At 46.1% G+C, this 16,667-nt stretch overlaps 1 protein-coding gene and 1 pseudogene across 1 annotated transcript in view; one reads left to right on the top strand and one right to left on the bottom strand.

Moving 5' to 3' along the window:
- The window catches only part of LOC142587679 (synaptogenesis protein syg-2-like), a 1,186,854-nt gene that overhangs the window by 206,790 nt on the left and 963,397 nt on the right, over positions 1–16,667 (bottom strand). The gene's annotated exons all lie outside the window — the stretch shown is intronic.
- Positions 90–269, top strand: LOC142567521 (U2 spliceosomal RNA; annotated as a pseudogene).

The following is a 16,667-nucleotide window of genomic DNA, read 5'->3' as shown; positions in this document are numbered from 1 at the left end:
GACGGCACCGCCGCCACGGGAGAGCGGAAGGAAAGGAGATGCGCAAGTTCTTGGAACGCCAACAAAGAGAGGGCGGTACGAACGTAGACATGGCTGACGCGGATCAAAGAGTAGTATCTCTTCTTATCAGCTTAATATCTGACACGGGTTGTATTTGGACCCAGGATATTAAACATTATTTTACAAGTTGGCGGTGTTCTTGAAGCGTGCTTCACCTCTGCCGTGGGTCGGCCCGGTATTGCACTATCTTTGGGATGGGCCCACGGTTATTGGTTTACGGACACCAATCCGCTGGAAACTAGCCATATGCAGCTCCGCTGTAAAATTTTAGAAGAACGCTCCTTTACGAAAGCTGGCTCTTCAAACGTGGCAAAAAATATGCCTAATAAGATTAAGACTGCTTCTGGAATCAGCCACTTCCCCAGGATAAGCTTTTTCGATCGATTGACACCGTAGAAAGATAAAGAAATCCCAGACTACTTTGTCAACTCCTTAGACACATTGTACTATCGGCTTCGACTAAACGTAACAATAACTAACAATTATCTGTATCGCATAGGGCGGACCACTGATTTGTGACAGCCTAGAGATAGGGGAGCACATATTACTTGAGCTCACCCCGCGTACCACGACAAAATAGATTCTTTGAGCTCGAAATGGTCATTATTACCAAGCATCTTAAGGTCAATGATTTGTCCTTCAAAATGGCGGCCAGTTTTGGATTTCTTGTTGAAATACATGTAAGAAATTGGCCTTCCCGGAAATCTTTAAATATTTACTTTATAACATAAACAATATGAATTCACCAGAAATCTCGTATGTAAAAATCATTATCATGTTCGTGTGCTCATTTCATATTTAACTTTACGCTCCTGTTTGTCCTACTCTCCTCTGGAATATCATCATTTTCTCCACCCTCCCTATACAGAGTAGCTTGTCAACTGTTCTATAAGTGCCCGCACGAACATATCTCTTCTGAAAAAGAGCTTCTCTCCCTATCTCTGTCGGTTTCAGTCTTTATGTCTCATGTAATATATATATATGTATACAGAGGAGGTGCATAGGTGCATAGGTGTATATAGAGGAGGTGCCAGAGCACAAGCAGAAAGGGGACTGCCTGCCAGAATATGTATATCAGAATATATATATACAGCAAGGCAGAAACCACATTGGGATTGTGTACAATAAGGGGAATAATACAGAAACAAAAACATTTAACACAACAGAAAGAATAATGCAATGATGCACAACAAAGCGTGGAACATTGCCTAAAACTGAAAAAAGGAGATGAAAAAAAAAAAAAAAGAAGAGGAAGAAATGGGAATCATTTGCGAATTATATTGTGCGTCATCTAATCAGTTCGCCTATAGCAGGAAATAAAACAAATGTGCTTACGTCGGTAACACTGTGCGCTTAAAAGCCGGCCACTGGAACGCAAAGCGAGGAGAGAGAAAACAAGACAGGCGCACTATGGGCACAGCGACTTCGAAGAATGCAATGGCATTTCCGTGCGTGTCCTGTTCGCGGACGCAGATGTGGTCCGAGGAATCAATCAACTTTATTCCAGCAAGTCACCATGGGGTGCGAAATTGTATTTCCGCATAAAAACAGTGAACTTCCGGCACTGTTGAGGACATATAAATTATTTGCCCTTATGAAAGCAGTCACATAAACCTTACATATCTTTAACGAAAAAGAGGGCGCAGTTGTCCACATATATATATATATGGTGACGCTAGGCTATAAGATTTCAGTATTATAGCCTGCCGGACGCTTTATATTTTCACAGTATTTCTATGCGCAGATGCTCGTGCAGAAACATGAAAATGTCTCGGATATTGGTCAATGAAAGCTGATACACAATTCAGCAAGCCCGGCAGTTCCCACGCAATAAATATTAGCGCGAAGTTTCAAAACGACTGGTCTATGCAGTATGACAGCATATGGGGCATAATCGTACATGGGCGAACAATGAGCTGAAAGAGCACGATTCCTTACCATGATTCCAATGAAGGTTATCCACTAATATTAAGTTAATATGTTGGCCTGGGCTAGGTTTCACACCTCGAATCTCTAAACATAGATATATTCCTTTATCTCGCCATCTTCTACCATCTTCTCAATTTTTTTTTCCATTTCATTTACCATCCTACTATTTTTTTTTAGTTTTCCATAGAGCGATACGTAATATACACGTAAGAGAAATCATCAATGGTAAACACACGTTATCGTCTACAAAAATAAGTATCGGTGCTCAGGAAGTTTAGAAGGAGCACTTTTTTTTTTCAAGATAAGTAACAGCATTTTCCATAACAGTTTTCAAGGGTGCAGTCCAAGTGCGCAATTCATTAACTGTTTTTCTTGTTATTGTATTGATAAATATGAATATATCGTAAAATTTACTTAGTAAGCAAAGAGCGGATCTATAAATCGACCAGGAGCAACGTTTCCTGCCCTTGAGATTTTGGCTGGCCTGCTATTTTCACTGTTGTGCTGACCTAAAATTAAGGCTTATTTGTGTAATCGCCATGAAGTGGAAGTTTGTAATGATGAATATGAAAGAAAAAAATATTCCGAAGAGAATTTTATCTTGGTATCTAGGGTGTGCGTTACCGAAGCTGGCACCAAGAAAACGCCAGTGATACGATTATGAGGATTGCCGACACTCACCCCCGCGTTCATAAATATTAGGAAATAATCCAGTAGGACGACGTCCTGTGATTTCGTAAAAATGTTGATACAGCGCACGCGAATGACACCATAGGACTCGTATCGTGTCCGTCTGAGCAGTATTTCACGTGAAAACAATGTTCATTGGCAACCTGAACTGTACAGCTTTGGATTTAATTATTAAGGAAGACAAACGCAGAAGAAGGAGGAGGGGGGGGCAGACGAAGAGGCTGAGGAGGTTTAAATAAAAAGATGCTACATACTTACACGTACTGCCAGGTCACACTACAAACAGGCAACTTTTTTATGAAATACATCATACACAAATACAACAGAGGCGTAATAAAGATGCTATCGGAAAAGATGTGCTGCATTGTTCAGTGCCACACGCATACGAAGAAGGGATGCATGCTGTAGTAAACTCATAAAGAGGAAACCGGAGCCCGGGCCTTTTCTCGCTCACTTACTCATAAATTACGACAATAATATTCTTAAAAAAATTCCATTCGCGCATCTTATATTTTACCTTCTTTTGTGCTCTTCTCGTGAATGGCAGGAAACCGCGCACTGGTTAACCTCCTGAGTTCCCGTCTTACGCTATCTCTCCCTCTCTCGTAAAGGTCATGGCGCTAGCTAGCTTATCACAAACAATAGATAAGCTCTCAGGATGCGCATAGGCTGATTTCACAAGCCAGATGCTGTCATCGTCGATTGCAGTGATCTGGTACAAAGACAAATTACTATGAATGACCACCTGTCGTGATATGCCATCAGTGCGCCGGCACCACCACTCTTCGCCCCGTGTACCACGGAAGGCACTCAGCTGTCCCGATTGTGTCATGCGGTGCATTGGTCGCAAGCTCTGATAAGCGTCCTTTAATTACTCGCTCGTAAATGGTGTGTAATGATGTTTTTATTTGACGACTACAGCCTTCTACTCTGAATAATCAATAAAGACTGCGTTTTCTAAAAACCTGTGAATGAAATAGAATATCACAAATTGGCTGCAGCCCCCTTTGGTGCTGTAATACGGAAGAGAACTACTTAGCGTCTACAATTCTGCAGCTGTGATAGAACATAATCAGCGAACATTAAATTACCCTGATTATTGAAGCTATATTTTTGTGACGAATGAAAACTATTGTCAAGAATAGAAACCTGAACCCCAGTACAGTTTCCAAACGTTTATTTTTAAATCTAGCATTTAAGAACACTGATTTAAAGTAGCAGAACTTTTGCCTTCCGTCCTGTCCGAATTGAATTTATCATCTTCGTTGTGGTTTCAAGATTACACCACGCACCTTTCAACACAAGTGCGTTAATTGGCAGCGTGCTCCGGTACTGAAAATGTGAAAAATATTTCCGAGATTTCAGACTGATATGTTAGAATACGTGAATTTGAAATAGCAGAAAAAAGTGCTGGAGCTTCGGTCATCCGAGTGCTTGTGCCATAAATGCGTTTACGGATAATTAGAACGGTGGAAGCTCCATGCGGGGTATACCTTGAATACTAGTACTCGGCAAACGTTACGGGCAAAGAATAACACAAATAAACAAACTCACTTATTACAGACAATTGCGCTCGTCTAAAGCCAGAATTCGGAAAAGCACACTTGGCAAGCATCTTCTTGGTCGCCGGACGCAAAAAAACCACGTTTTCAAGAGAAAAAGCTATTTTAGAAACGATAGTACTGGACGTCGGTGCTCCACTAAAACCAACTCTTGTGACCTCGATCTAGCTACGTAAGCTACAGTGACGTGGGTTATCGCTCTTAACGACAAACCTAAGACGTAATAATGATCTAGCGTTTATAAAAGAGAGTAATGACCAGGAGAAAGGAAACTGTTAAGCGGACGGCGCCGCAGAGCGACACATAAGCCGCGCTTCTTGTATCATCCATCGAAATTGTTTTGCTGACTGTCAATTTCTAGAGGCTTCTTTGGCTAGACGCCTGTAGAGGCCTTCCTGTTTACTTCCTTCCTCACTGGGCAACCACATCGTCGATCAACCCTAACCCGCACGACCATGTCACGTCACTCAGCTCGCGCCTCTGGCAGAAACCGCGTTCATCTGAGCGGCCAGGCTGCACTCGTACAGTAGAGCCCCAGCGAATTGGGTTCGGAAGGTGGACTTCCTTCTTGCACGCTACTTCATTTTCAGCCTGAAGTTCCAGCTTTCGCTAGTTTCTCCCTCAGAGCAGATTGCTTTGACCGATTGGGTGCCAAGATCTGAGAGACGACTACCGCAGCCATTGTTGGTTTTCCCTCTATGCTTCTCTGTGTGCGGAACCGAACAAAAAAAAAAACGCAGTTGTTCGAAGCAAATGCTGCCGCTAATACTGGGAGCTGAAAGTGGTTTTCCTACTTCGGCGCTCATCGTGTAATCGCATCACGGAGCGCTGCGCATTAGATTTAGCGAGCAAAACGAGAACGAATGATATTCGAAACGGTCCTCTTATTTCAGTGCGCTATATTTTTGCCACGCCACAGAAAAGCCTCTCCGTCGTGCAACGTTATCAGGATTTGCTTTATATTCTAAAAAAAAAAGCAATACAGAAATATACTTATAGAGATGCGTTAAATATAGGCAATCCCAGTTACAAAAAAAAAGTCATCTAACTGCAGAAAGATGTCACATAACCTTCAGTCACATATAGGTCACATTTAATTTGCGCATTACAATGATACAATTCTAGCTTCGCGAAAATGATCTTTCCAAAAATCCGGTACCAGACAAAACTAAAAAAATAACAGAAGCTTACCGAGCCAGTCATTCGAATGTGGTCAGGTGTATTCACCGATAGTACACTGACATTTCGCGGACGATTCCGTACCGTTTTTATTGAACGCCGTCCGCGTATAATCTAAAAGGCAATCATAAAACCCAATTTGCTGCAGAAACAAACAGATTTCAAATTTCAGCAGCCCGCTTAACATTCAGTGAACGAATTGAAGTTTAAATTCTTGTTTCAAAGTATAATCGCTTTTCAGTTTAGTTTCCACTAGGCGTTTTCTTCAAATATATACCACGCGCAAATACTAAGACATGGGGCGCTATAACGTAAAACTATTCCAAACTTTTCTATTCCAATTCTGCTATCAGCCCTCCACGATTGGTCAAAAACTTTTTTCGACCAGCCCCACTTCACCTGTCTGTCACGCGACGTCACGAAAACCGCGATACCTCCCCATCTGATATGATGTGTACACACTGATTATGCCCGATTCGACAGAAAAAGGAAAACCAGTTATTTCTGATTCGACCCCTTTTCGCCATTAGCCCTGGGCTATTGGTAAAAAGTTTTCGGGCTGCGCCCACTTCACCTGCCTGTCACGCGACGTCACAAAACCGCAAGGACTCACCGCGTCAACGTGACGTGTACGCGATAAAGATGCATTATTATGCCGAACAAAACTGAATTTTCTTCGGAACAGCCGCAGGCTGCCCCGTTCCGAAAGGAATAAAATATGGCTGCCACCGATCGCTCAGACGCTGGCTACGCGCACCTGCCGGAGAGCATGGGTGTATTTGCGTATAATAAACCTTCTTGCGTGGCCGTGTAACGTTTTCGAGCACTTTCGGCACGTTTACCCCCTGATTCTGCCAACTCTTCTTTGCTGAGGGTCCGTTTTAGCGTCAGTCTTGAGCTTCCGTTACATGCCGCCGAGATTTTCGACCAGCCACCGCAAGCTAAGTAAGGGAACGCCGACCAATCGTAGACGCCGGCACCACCCTCTTCATCCGGTTATCGACTTTCAGTGCAGTGGCTCGGCCGCATCGAATCCCTCTCCACTTGATCTTTATCTTTGCTTCTTGTCAGCCAATTAGATACGACAAGCCGCTCAGTGTAGGCAATGTCATTCGTTTTTCAAGCAAACAAAAGTGACCTCCTATGAACGAGGAGAGCGTTTGATTGGTCTGTTAAAACAATCCTGCGGGTTACCGCCCCGTGCTTGCGTTGGTCGTTACGCAAATTTGACGTCAGAAGATTGGTATAGAAACATATTGGAATAGTTTTACGTTATAGGGCCCATGGAGTGTGTTATGGTTGAGCACAGGTCTGACAGTGCGACTTACCCAGCCAGTGGAACAGAAGAGTCACCCGGCGGAAGGCAATAAGCTTTATTCGATGGCAGATTAGTGCTCAGCCCACATACAGCCAGCCAGATTTAACGAGTGGACTTTGAGTTATGGGAATATCGTCTTGAGTAGATTAAGCTACGGTTGATTCATCCGATATGTACTATTTTTGACGTCCAGAGTTTGTGTTAGTGACCTTGAAAGTGGGGCCGAATTTACAAAATTTTTCGTTCGTAAGAACTCTTTCCCAGTGTCTCACAGTCTTCAGTAATATTGCCACAGGCATCACAGTACCCTATAGATTGCGACCACAGCGATACCTATTACTGTCCTGGTTTGCTACTGCTCCTCTGGTCCCCGTCTCGAAGAGTTTTTTTCAACGAAGCTTCTACTACACTGCTACAGCCCCTACCGCGCTTTGCGCCAGGTCACGGACGCCACCTATGAAAATTGCACCGGTCAAACGTACGGCGCCGTTTGCGCGCCAACAAAGCAACATCGTTCACGTTAGTCTACTAAATACGTATAACTGAAGATGTCAGTATGCTGGCACCATTAGTATCAAGATGCTGCAGGCGTTGGGTTGCTACACCCTGATCAGCGCCGTTTGAGTTTTATTGCCTCAGGGGCACTGCCACGATACTAAAGGAGATCAAAGCATTTTGTCAGACAATACCAAAGAGATGAACAAGTGAAAGGTATTTCGCACCACCTTGGCTACTGTTATGCTGGCACCTTTTAATTTCCGTTTAATATTGTTTTCGTAAAGCGACGTTCTTGTGGAACCGTATGCTTGTTATCACGATTGCTCAGCGCCTGCTCTCACGAGCCACTCTATACCGTAATAACTGCTTTGTGAATACCATGCCTGAATTATGCGTGAGTGAATATCTGTGTCTCAATATCTTCTAGAATTTGAGATTGACGCAGAAGACATGTTGATGTAAGCAAATATAAATCGACATGGTGAGGCGGAGCCCGTTTGCGTGGCGCGCGGTAAAGGCTGAAAAATATGAAGCCAGTTTTATTTGACCATCGTTCAATTTTTCCATACCAGCCCTAAACTACGAGCACTAAACTGTCAGAAGAAGAAAGTAAAACACATTGCATGTGTTTTATACGAGTATATCAAACCTGTGATAACAATCTGTCGCAAGGGTACGGAATGGCTTGTATTGGGGTAGATTTTGACTTGGAGCTCAACTTCGCAGCTCACACGAACAACCTAATCCTACGTGCGCTACATTTTCTGGGCACACCAAGTCGCATCTCAAAAGAATTCGCAAGTAAAAGGTTGGTTCGGGCTAGCTGGTAATCTATAATATGTACTGTTTAGGCGCAGAATTTACAGCAACGAGATACTTAAGGAACTTATAAAAGCAAGTGCGGAAAATCGCACAATAATGTTCCCACTGGATACCTGGCCACTGCAATATCCCTGGGATTGTTGCAACAGATAAGGCGGCTGGACAAGCGCATGTTAATAACGCCACACATGGTCTCCCTCTAACACAAGGCGCATTGCGCCGCATACTAAGACAGATATCAGCCCGCTGTTGCAAAGTGACATGTTTTGATCAGAACTCGAAATCTTCAGATTTATTTCACATTGACCCATCACTTCAACTTAAAATCCCGTCCACATTAAATACAACCAGAGCTATTTAAACGCTGATTTACCGTCTGCGGCTTCAGTACCGCGTACAAAAAACCATTTCTACATAAAATTTAAAGAGCTGATAGTACGGAACGCACTTGTGGTGACGCTCATGAAGGTGCACAGCATCTCCTGGTAGAATGTCCGCGACAAGGCACACACAAAGAACGCTTAGCACTTGATTTAGTGGCATCGGATCGCAGGCCCTTCAGCCTCAGGAAGATCTTAGGTCCTTGGCCAACATACGCATTGCACAGACAAGCGCTACCGTCCTTTCAACGATTTGGAGAAGCGAGGAATATTCTCGGAAAGTATTGAGTAGAGTGTTGAAATGTTAAAGCTTATTCTATATTTTTCTTTTACCCGACTTTGGCCAATCCAATGCCTGGTTTCTTGTAACTTCATAAGAACTTAATCCGTGATTTCTTATGTGCCCTTATTTGGGTCTAGCTAAGTGACCGGACTCTGTGTTGCTGCGTTTCTGAGTTGACTTTCAGTTTTAGTGTGGCATCAGTCTACTTACGTGACTGGACTTCGTGTTTTTTTTATTATTTTAAGTTATCTTTCAGTAATAGTGAGACAATAGTGTACTAATGTTACCGTAATTTGTGTTGTTATGATTTCAATATTTTTGTTATGATCTATTCTTCTTTAAATCCCTATATGAAAAGCAGTAGCCGGCGGCAATGAAAGGCGACATCTCCTAAATACCATATAATAAAAAAGAAACACGAAAGGACACGAACGGGAAAGCCGCTAGCTTTCAACTAACGTTTAATGCATGGTATCGTAAATATATACGGAAAAACAGACACGAAAAAACAGAAAATACAAGAATCAACTTAACTAATCCTTTGATCGTATGATCAAACCTTTGATCATAGCTTCGGCAGGTTATCCTAAACACTTGACAGTTGCGCTGGCTGAGGCTCTTCTGCGCAAGACGAACTAAGCACGCGTAACTGATCAGGTGCACAGAAATGAAAAGTCAGATCAAAAGACGGTGGCCGTCATTCCATATCTGCACGCGACGTCACATCATCTCCAGAAGATTTGGGGAAATGGAGGCACGAAAGTCGTCATGTCCGCTTCGTAAAAATTAACGAAGTTGTGTTGTATGACATCGCCAGTAAAAAGCCAAAAGAAGGGGTGCAAAGTAAATCACAAGAAAGAATTCGTCACATGCGCCGAAGGTGTTGTCGATCGGACACCACTATCGTGTGGCAAAACATACGTAGGGCAAACGGAACGATGCCTCGAGCGGTTAAGGGAGCACGACAGGAACGTGAAAAAGGGAGGACAGGTACACCTGGCGTTACACTGCCGAGACTGTAAGTGAAAGCCATATCGTGACACTGCAATATTGTTTAGAGACAAATATCGGTGCAGCGCGAGATCGTGGGAGCTGCAATAATGAGTAGTGATGATTATGAGTGCGTCAGTTCACCGTCTCTTTCGTTATCTGCCAAAGAAATTTGCTTTCTTGAGAGCAGTTGGCGACAATTGTTTAGTGGTGCACACATGTTAGACGATACAATCAAGCGATTAGTTATGTTGATTCTTGTCTTTTCTATGTGTTCTTGTCTGTTTTTCGGTATATATTTACGTCATCTTGCATTAATTGTTAGTTAGAAGTCAGTGCCTGTACCGTTCGTGTCCCTTTTTGGTTCTTGTAATTTCAGCGCTTAAACAGTACGTACAATTCCCAAGCGCAGATACGTTTATCAAACTATACAGCTCGATGTACAGCCTAAATCTCGAGTATGAGTCTGTTGTGTGGAAAAGCTCATGTCCCTCTAATAAAACTCGCAACGGCACACTTCACTCAAAATATATCTCTGTTGTCATATTACAGTATTGTCAAGTTCACATAATTACTTAATGACATTACATTTAAAATTCCACGAAATTTAACAAGAGTACATATATTTTTTTTACAGAACTCGCAAACCTCCAGTAAGGATTCAACAAGACGCATTCAGAAAACACACAAAAGCAACTCTCAGCAAATTGATATTGTCGGCCATTCATTTTCATCATATTGCAACTGTCTTCCAGCCATGCTCCGAACAACGATGTTGTCTTCGAGGAAAATGAGCAACTAAATTGACTTCGTGGGCTCGTTCCTAGTGTCGGGTAATCTTTTTTCTTTAATGATATGGTTTGCCACGTGGCATACCATTTAACCAAATCCATGCAATCCTTCTTCGTGAAGAAGCTGCATAAGTGGCCTGTGGGACTTATCGTCTGATAGTAACGGTTCGTAATCCGTGGGCAAGCCTGTCCGTGCCCCGTCATCTCTAAGCACTTTTTTCTTTTTGCGGCCTTTGTCCCAGGACAGAACCACTGCAAATGCAAGACGTCCGCTGCAGATGCGGGGGGAAAGCACTTTGGGACCTTCGGGGCACTTCGCAGGAGCTTCAGGTGCTTCAGTGAGGGCATCCCGAGCCCGAAGTCCCTGAAGAGACAATTCTTCCACCCCAGTTCAATTAAGAGGAAGCGAGCAGACACATGGAAATATTATAGCACGTGTGCTCTTCGCAGAAAAGATTTTCGGACTACGAAGATGGAAGATGGGTCCGAAACATAGGAAGAACGTGAGATGTGAGAAGAAGAAGGGGAGGGTGAGTGATCTTGTCGGCTATATCATTATAGTTTGTCGCCTATATTATTATACTTGAGCTTACACCCCGTGGACTTTAGCTATGAAATTCAATGACAATTTAAGTGAAGTCTATCAATCTCTTTACAGATGCGCATTTATTAACTTTTTTCAACTGCTTTACAGGGTTGAACGAGTTGCTCTGAATTGTTGTGCCATTACCACAAGCCCGGATTCCGAATCTGCAAGATGCAGAATTTATCCTGCGAGCGCCCTTTGGACAAACCCGGGGCTGCGCCGAAAGGCACAGCGCCCTAATTCTCCCTTGACAAGTCAAGATGCTGAGCCGTCAGGCAGTGGTGTCCTCCGGAAAAGCATCGGCGGGCAACATGTTCAAACGTGTCGCCAAGTGCCAGACAGCCCGGCGCCGTACCTCCCCTTCCCTGGAGGTCACCGCGCCCGCCAACTTTGAACGGGGTGGCCAGCGTGGTCGCTGGTTGGACCCCTCCGACGACCGTCGAGTGCTCACTTTGTATTGGGCCGTTTGAGTGACAATGGTTTCTGGGGGCTTATAAGCCGCGGCGCGCCGCCTGGAAAACCGGATCCGCCGACCCACCGGGAGCAGAGTGCCGCTCTCGACTGGAGTGAGATGTGTCACGCGTTTTCGCCGGACGTCGCCGTGCGAGAACAGTCGCGTTTGCTGTGAGCTCTCGGCCCCAGTGCCGATCCCTTCATGTCCTGTATAATGACCTGTATATAGTGTATAAAGTCCCTTTTGTTATTCTCACCGACGCCTGACTCGGAGTCTTCGCTACCAACGCTCTGTCACGAAACGGGTGACGAGCGCTACGGGACCACCTCAAAGTCGTAACAGTGGATGGCAGCTACGGGATTGACCGGCATCAGCTACCTCGGCGCGGTGAGTGCCTGAAGTTTACCTCAAACACCAGACTTTCTCTGACACAGGTTATAGTAGCTTAGGGAAGGATTTGGTGTTGCATTGTGTTAACCTTGTGTGTTTCAAGCCTAGTGGGAGTGTTTTGAAAACCAGGGGATGCTGAGGGGGTAAACAGGGCAGTGTGTGAAATACTTGCATATGTCTTACTAGTAGCATTATAGTAGCGTACGGCAGGTATATTCAAAAAGGGTAAACAGCAGGAGGACAGTGTGCACGATGGAGAAGTACAAGGTCAAAGAACTTCTCCAAATTTGTGAGGAGTTGGGCATTGAGTTGGGCTCAACCAAAAGAAAGAATGCGATCCTTGAGGTCATGAGGACTGGGGACGTAACGGCTGAGGAAGCCGAAGAGGCCTGGGCGGATATCAATGAACGTCGGGAGCGGCAGGCAGAAAAGGAACGTCGCGAGGATGAAAAGAGGGAGAAGGTACGTTGCGAGGAGGAAAGGAAAGAAAAGGAACGTCGCGAGGAGGAAAAGAGGGAGAAGGAACGTTGCGAGGAGGAAAGGAAAGAAAAGGAACGTCGGGAGTGGCAGGCAGAAAAGGAACGTCGGGAGTTGCAGGCAGAAAGGGAACGTCGCGAGCACGAGCTTAAAATGAAAGAGTTGGAGACTCGAAATAGCTCGCCGGCGCCTAGTCTCACTTCTAACGTTCCAAGAATACGCGATCAACTTCCACCCTTTGTCGTCGGAGAGGATATGGCCAAATACCTCGTGAAATTTGAGCACGTGTGCGAACGGAATAGCATTGAGCGATCCCTCTGGGCACAGAATCTGTTAGCCTTGCTTCCTGGGGAGGCATCAGACGTAATAACTTGCTTATCGAAAGAGGCGTTTGAGAGCTACAGTGATGTGAAGGAAGCGCTACTGCGGAAGTACAAATTGTCGCCCGAAGCTTTCCGGCAGAGGTTCCGGTATGCAAAAAAGGGCAAGGAGTCGAATGTTGACTTCGCGTTTCGTCTAAAAGCCGATCTGGTGGAATGGCTGAAGGGCGAAGAGGTTTACGACGACCGCGACAAAATCGTCGAATGCATCGCGTTGGAGCAGTTCTACCGCTGCATTGATGAGGACGTCAGGCTCTGGCTGCAAGATAGGCTAAAAGAGGTTAAGCTAAACAAGGCAGCAGAGTTAGCGGAAGAGTATTACACCCGCCGCAGCTTGCACAGCAAGGCAGTGCGCGTAGAAAAAGCAGATAGGAGAGATGGGTTTTCCGGGAAGCCCGACGAACGGAAGCAAATCACGCGTCGCGAGTTTCGGGAAGACGAGTCCCTTCCCAAAGAAACTGTAAGGGAAGGACAGAATGCATCTCAGAATGATGACGATGGTCCGAAACAGCGAAACGATACGACGCGTTCTTTTGAAAAACGGAAACCGTTAACGTGCTACAATTGCAAAAAGCAAGGGCACATCGCTGCAAGCTGCCCAGAGAGAATTGCTTTCGCAACAATACAGGAAACTCACAAAAACATACGTCTATTGGAGCCATATGTGCAGGAAGTTAAGATAAACGGTAAGAAGTGCCGTGCGCTTCGGGACTCTGCAGCAACTATGGACGTTGTTCACCCGTCTTTCGTCTCCTCGAGTGATCTTACGGGAGAGTGCGCTAGGATACGGCAAGTGGCCGAGGAGGAGAGTGTCTGTTTACCGATCGCAACGGTTATCATTGAAGGAGAGTTTGGGAAACTTAACACCGAAGCCGCTGTGTCAGCCGCCCTCCCGGAGCACTTTTCCTACCTCTTCTCAAATAACTCGGAGCAGCTGCTGAAGGATCAGGGCAAATCATTCTTTGCCGACGTGGCGTACATGGCGCTCACGCGATCCAAAGCGCTCCCGCTGTCGAGGGAACTTGACTTTGCGTCGGTGAGCGAAAGGCGGTGCGGCACACGGACTGATCAAGGTAACTTGAGTGGCGAGCAGTCACGGGAGAGGCAGAGCTCGGAGGCTGGCCTAGGCGAGCGGGTCCTGGAAGTGAGTGGGAGTGATGCGTGCAGTGCTAGCCGCGATATAGACGCGACGCCGCAATTAGGCGACGCGGGCTCCACACTCGCTCCGGTTTCCGCCAGCTGGCAGGAGCAGGCGGCAGTTGAAAGAGAAACTCTGATTCGCGAGCAACAGGAAGACTGTTCACTAGCCGATCTGAGGAAGAGCGTCAAACGGGGAGTGAAAAAAAAGTGGGTTTCATTTGGCAAGGAATCTGGCTTATTGTACCGCCGCTACACGGATAAGCAGGGTCGCAAATATAAGCAGCTTCGGATTCCGCGAAAATATCGCCGGGAAAAATGAATGACCTCATTTGCTTCCTCAGTAGTATGTTTTCGGTCCAAGTGATTTCAAGGGGACCATTCTATTTGTCATTGTTATTGCTGATTATTAATTGTTCCTGATCTTTTGGTGTGTTGTTCATTTGAAAAAGGGTTGTTTGAGCCTTGTATACTAGATCGTACACCTGCCTCTTGTTGCAGCGGGAGCAAAAAGGGGGATAGCAATTCAGTTAGGTTGATTTGGATTATAACCTTGTCTGGTGTTTGACGGGAGACAGAGGGCACTTGTTCGTGTTGGGTGTTGCCTTTTGCCGGTCGGTTTTGCAAGCTGCAGAACGACCAACCGGGACCAGTGGCGAGAAGCAAGGGCTTAGGAACGACCCGAGCGGAGCTGGTTGAGGTGCCTTGGCGACAACGCGGTGAGCCGAGCTCCTGTCCTGGCGAGTGGGACCTGGGCACGTGAAGTGACCTGGCGTCCCGACACTGGACGTAAACTTGGACGAGCCTGACGAACGTGCGCGCCTGGCATCCGAGCCACGTGGAGGCAGCTCGTCTTCCCGGCGCCTTATCTGAGGGCGGGGATGCTGTTGTGCCATTACCACAAGCCCGGATTCCGAATCTGCAAGATGCAGAATTTATCCTGCGAGCGCCCTTTGGACAAACCCGGGGCTGCGCCGAAAGGCACAGCGCCCTAATTCTCCCTTGACAAGTCAAGATGCTGAGCCGTCAGGCAGTGGTGTCCTCCGGAGAAGCATCGGCGGGCAACATGTTCAAACGTGTCGCCAAGTGCCAGACAGCCCGGCGCCGTACCTCCCCTTCCCTGGAGGTCACCGCGCCCGCCAACTTTGAACGGGGTGGCCAGCGTGGTCGCTGGTTGGACCCCTCCGACGACCGTCGAGTGCTCACTTTGTATTGGGCCGTTTGAGTGACAATGGTTTCTGGGGGCTTATAAGCCGCGGCGCGCCGCCTGGAAAACCGGATCCGCCGACCCACCGGGAGCAGAGTGCCGCTCTCGACTGGAGTGAGATGTGTCACGCGTTTTCGCCGGACGTCGCCGTGCGAGAACAGTCGCGTTTGCTGTGAGCTCTCGGCCCCAGTGCCGATCCCTTCATGTCCTGTATAATGACCTGTATATAGTGTATAAAGTCCCTTTTGTTATTCTCCCCGACGCCTGACTCGGAGTCTTCGCTACCAACGCTCTGTCACGAAACGGGTGACGAGCGCTACGGGACCACCTCAAAGTCGTAACAGAATGTAACGTTCCTGAACACCTGCGATATGTTCTGTGCGACTGCTAGCGCTATGCGTCAGAGAGAGAGAGTCTCTGAAGGCGTCACTTTAGCTTAAACGAGACTGGAGCTTGGCGCTAGAGCACATTCTCGTCCCATGGCAAAACACCACCTGTGCGTTAAGCGCCACGAAGGCTCTGCTGAAATCACTGCTGGCCACGAGCGTTAACTTGGGGAATATCTGTGTACATGCTGTAAGGTGTTTATGACTGTATATATTATAATGGTCACCCAGAACTTAAAGTAGCCTTTCAGGCGAACAGCCAGGATAACATCACCAGCATACAATTAAAGCTTGTTTTTCTCTCGGTATAGATATCAACGGCGTCAATTTTTTGTAAAGTAGATAATAACAATGACAGAATCAAGGGTTCCACGTACTGTTGTTTTAGCTCTCTTGCTCCCTCGCACTGAGTGATAAGCTCTGTAAGTGTGTTAAGCTGTGCATTTTATAAAGATCAGCACACTCGCAATGGTACCTCAGCGGCTATAGCGTTGCGTCGCTGAATCCGATGTCTCCGGTACAATCCCAGCCATGGGGGCTGCCTTTTAACGGACAAGAGAATTCAAAAAAAGCCTCGGCTATCAAGGTTAAAACCCCCGCCATGGTAGCTCAGCGGCTACACCACTGTGTTGCTAAACCCGAGTTTTCGCGTACGATCCCAGCCATGGCGGATACCTTTTAATGGGCAATAGAATACAAAAACGCTTCGGCTATCAAGATTAACACACCCGCCATGGTAGCTCAGCGGCTATAGCACTGTGTTGCTAAACCCGAGTTTTCATGTGCAATCCCAGCCACGGTAGCCGCCTTTTAATGGGCAACAGAATACAAAATCGCTTCGACTATGAAGATTAACACACCCGCCATGGTACCTAAGTATACTATAGCCATGCGTTGCTGAACCCGAGGTCTCGGTTATGATCTCAGGTATGGTGGTCGTCCTTTAATTGGCAACAGAATACGAAAACGCTCGGGCTAGGATTAAAACACCCACCATGGTACCCCAATATACTATAGCCTTGCGTTTCTGAACCCGAGGTCTCCGTTATGATGTCGTATATGGTGGCCGTCCTTTAATTGGCAACAGAATTCAAAAACACTTCGGCTTTGAAGATTAAAACACCCGCCATGCACTCTTAAACAAATGT

This window comes from Dermacentor variabilis, chromosome 1, assembly GCF_050947875.1.
Source record: "Dermacentor variabilis isolate Ectoservices chromosome 1, ASM5094787v1, whole genome shotgun sequence".
In the NCBI taxonomy this organism is placed as follows: domain Eukaryota; kingdom Metazoa; phylum Arthropoda; class Arachnida; order Ixodida; family Ixodidae; genus Dermacentor; species Dermacentor variabilis.
The sequence above is the reverse complement of the archived record's forward strand: the minus strand, read 5'-3'. Positions and strand labels throughout refer to the sequence as shown.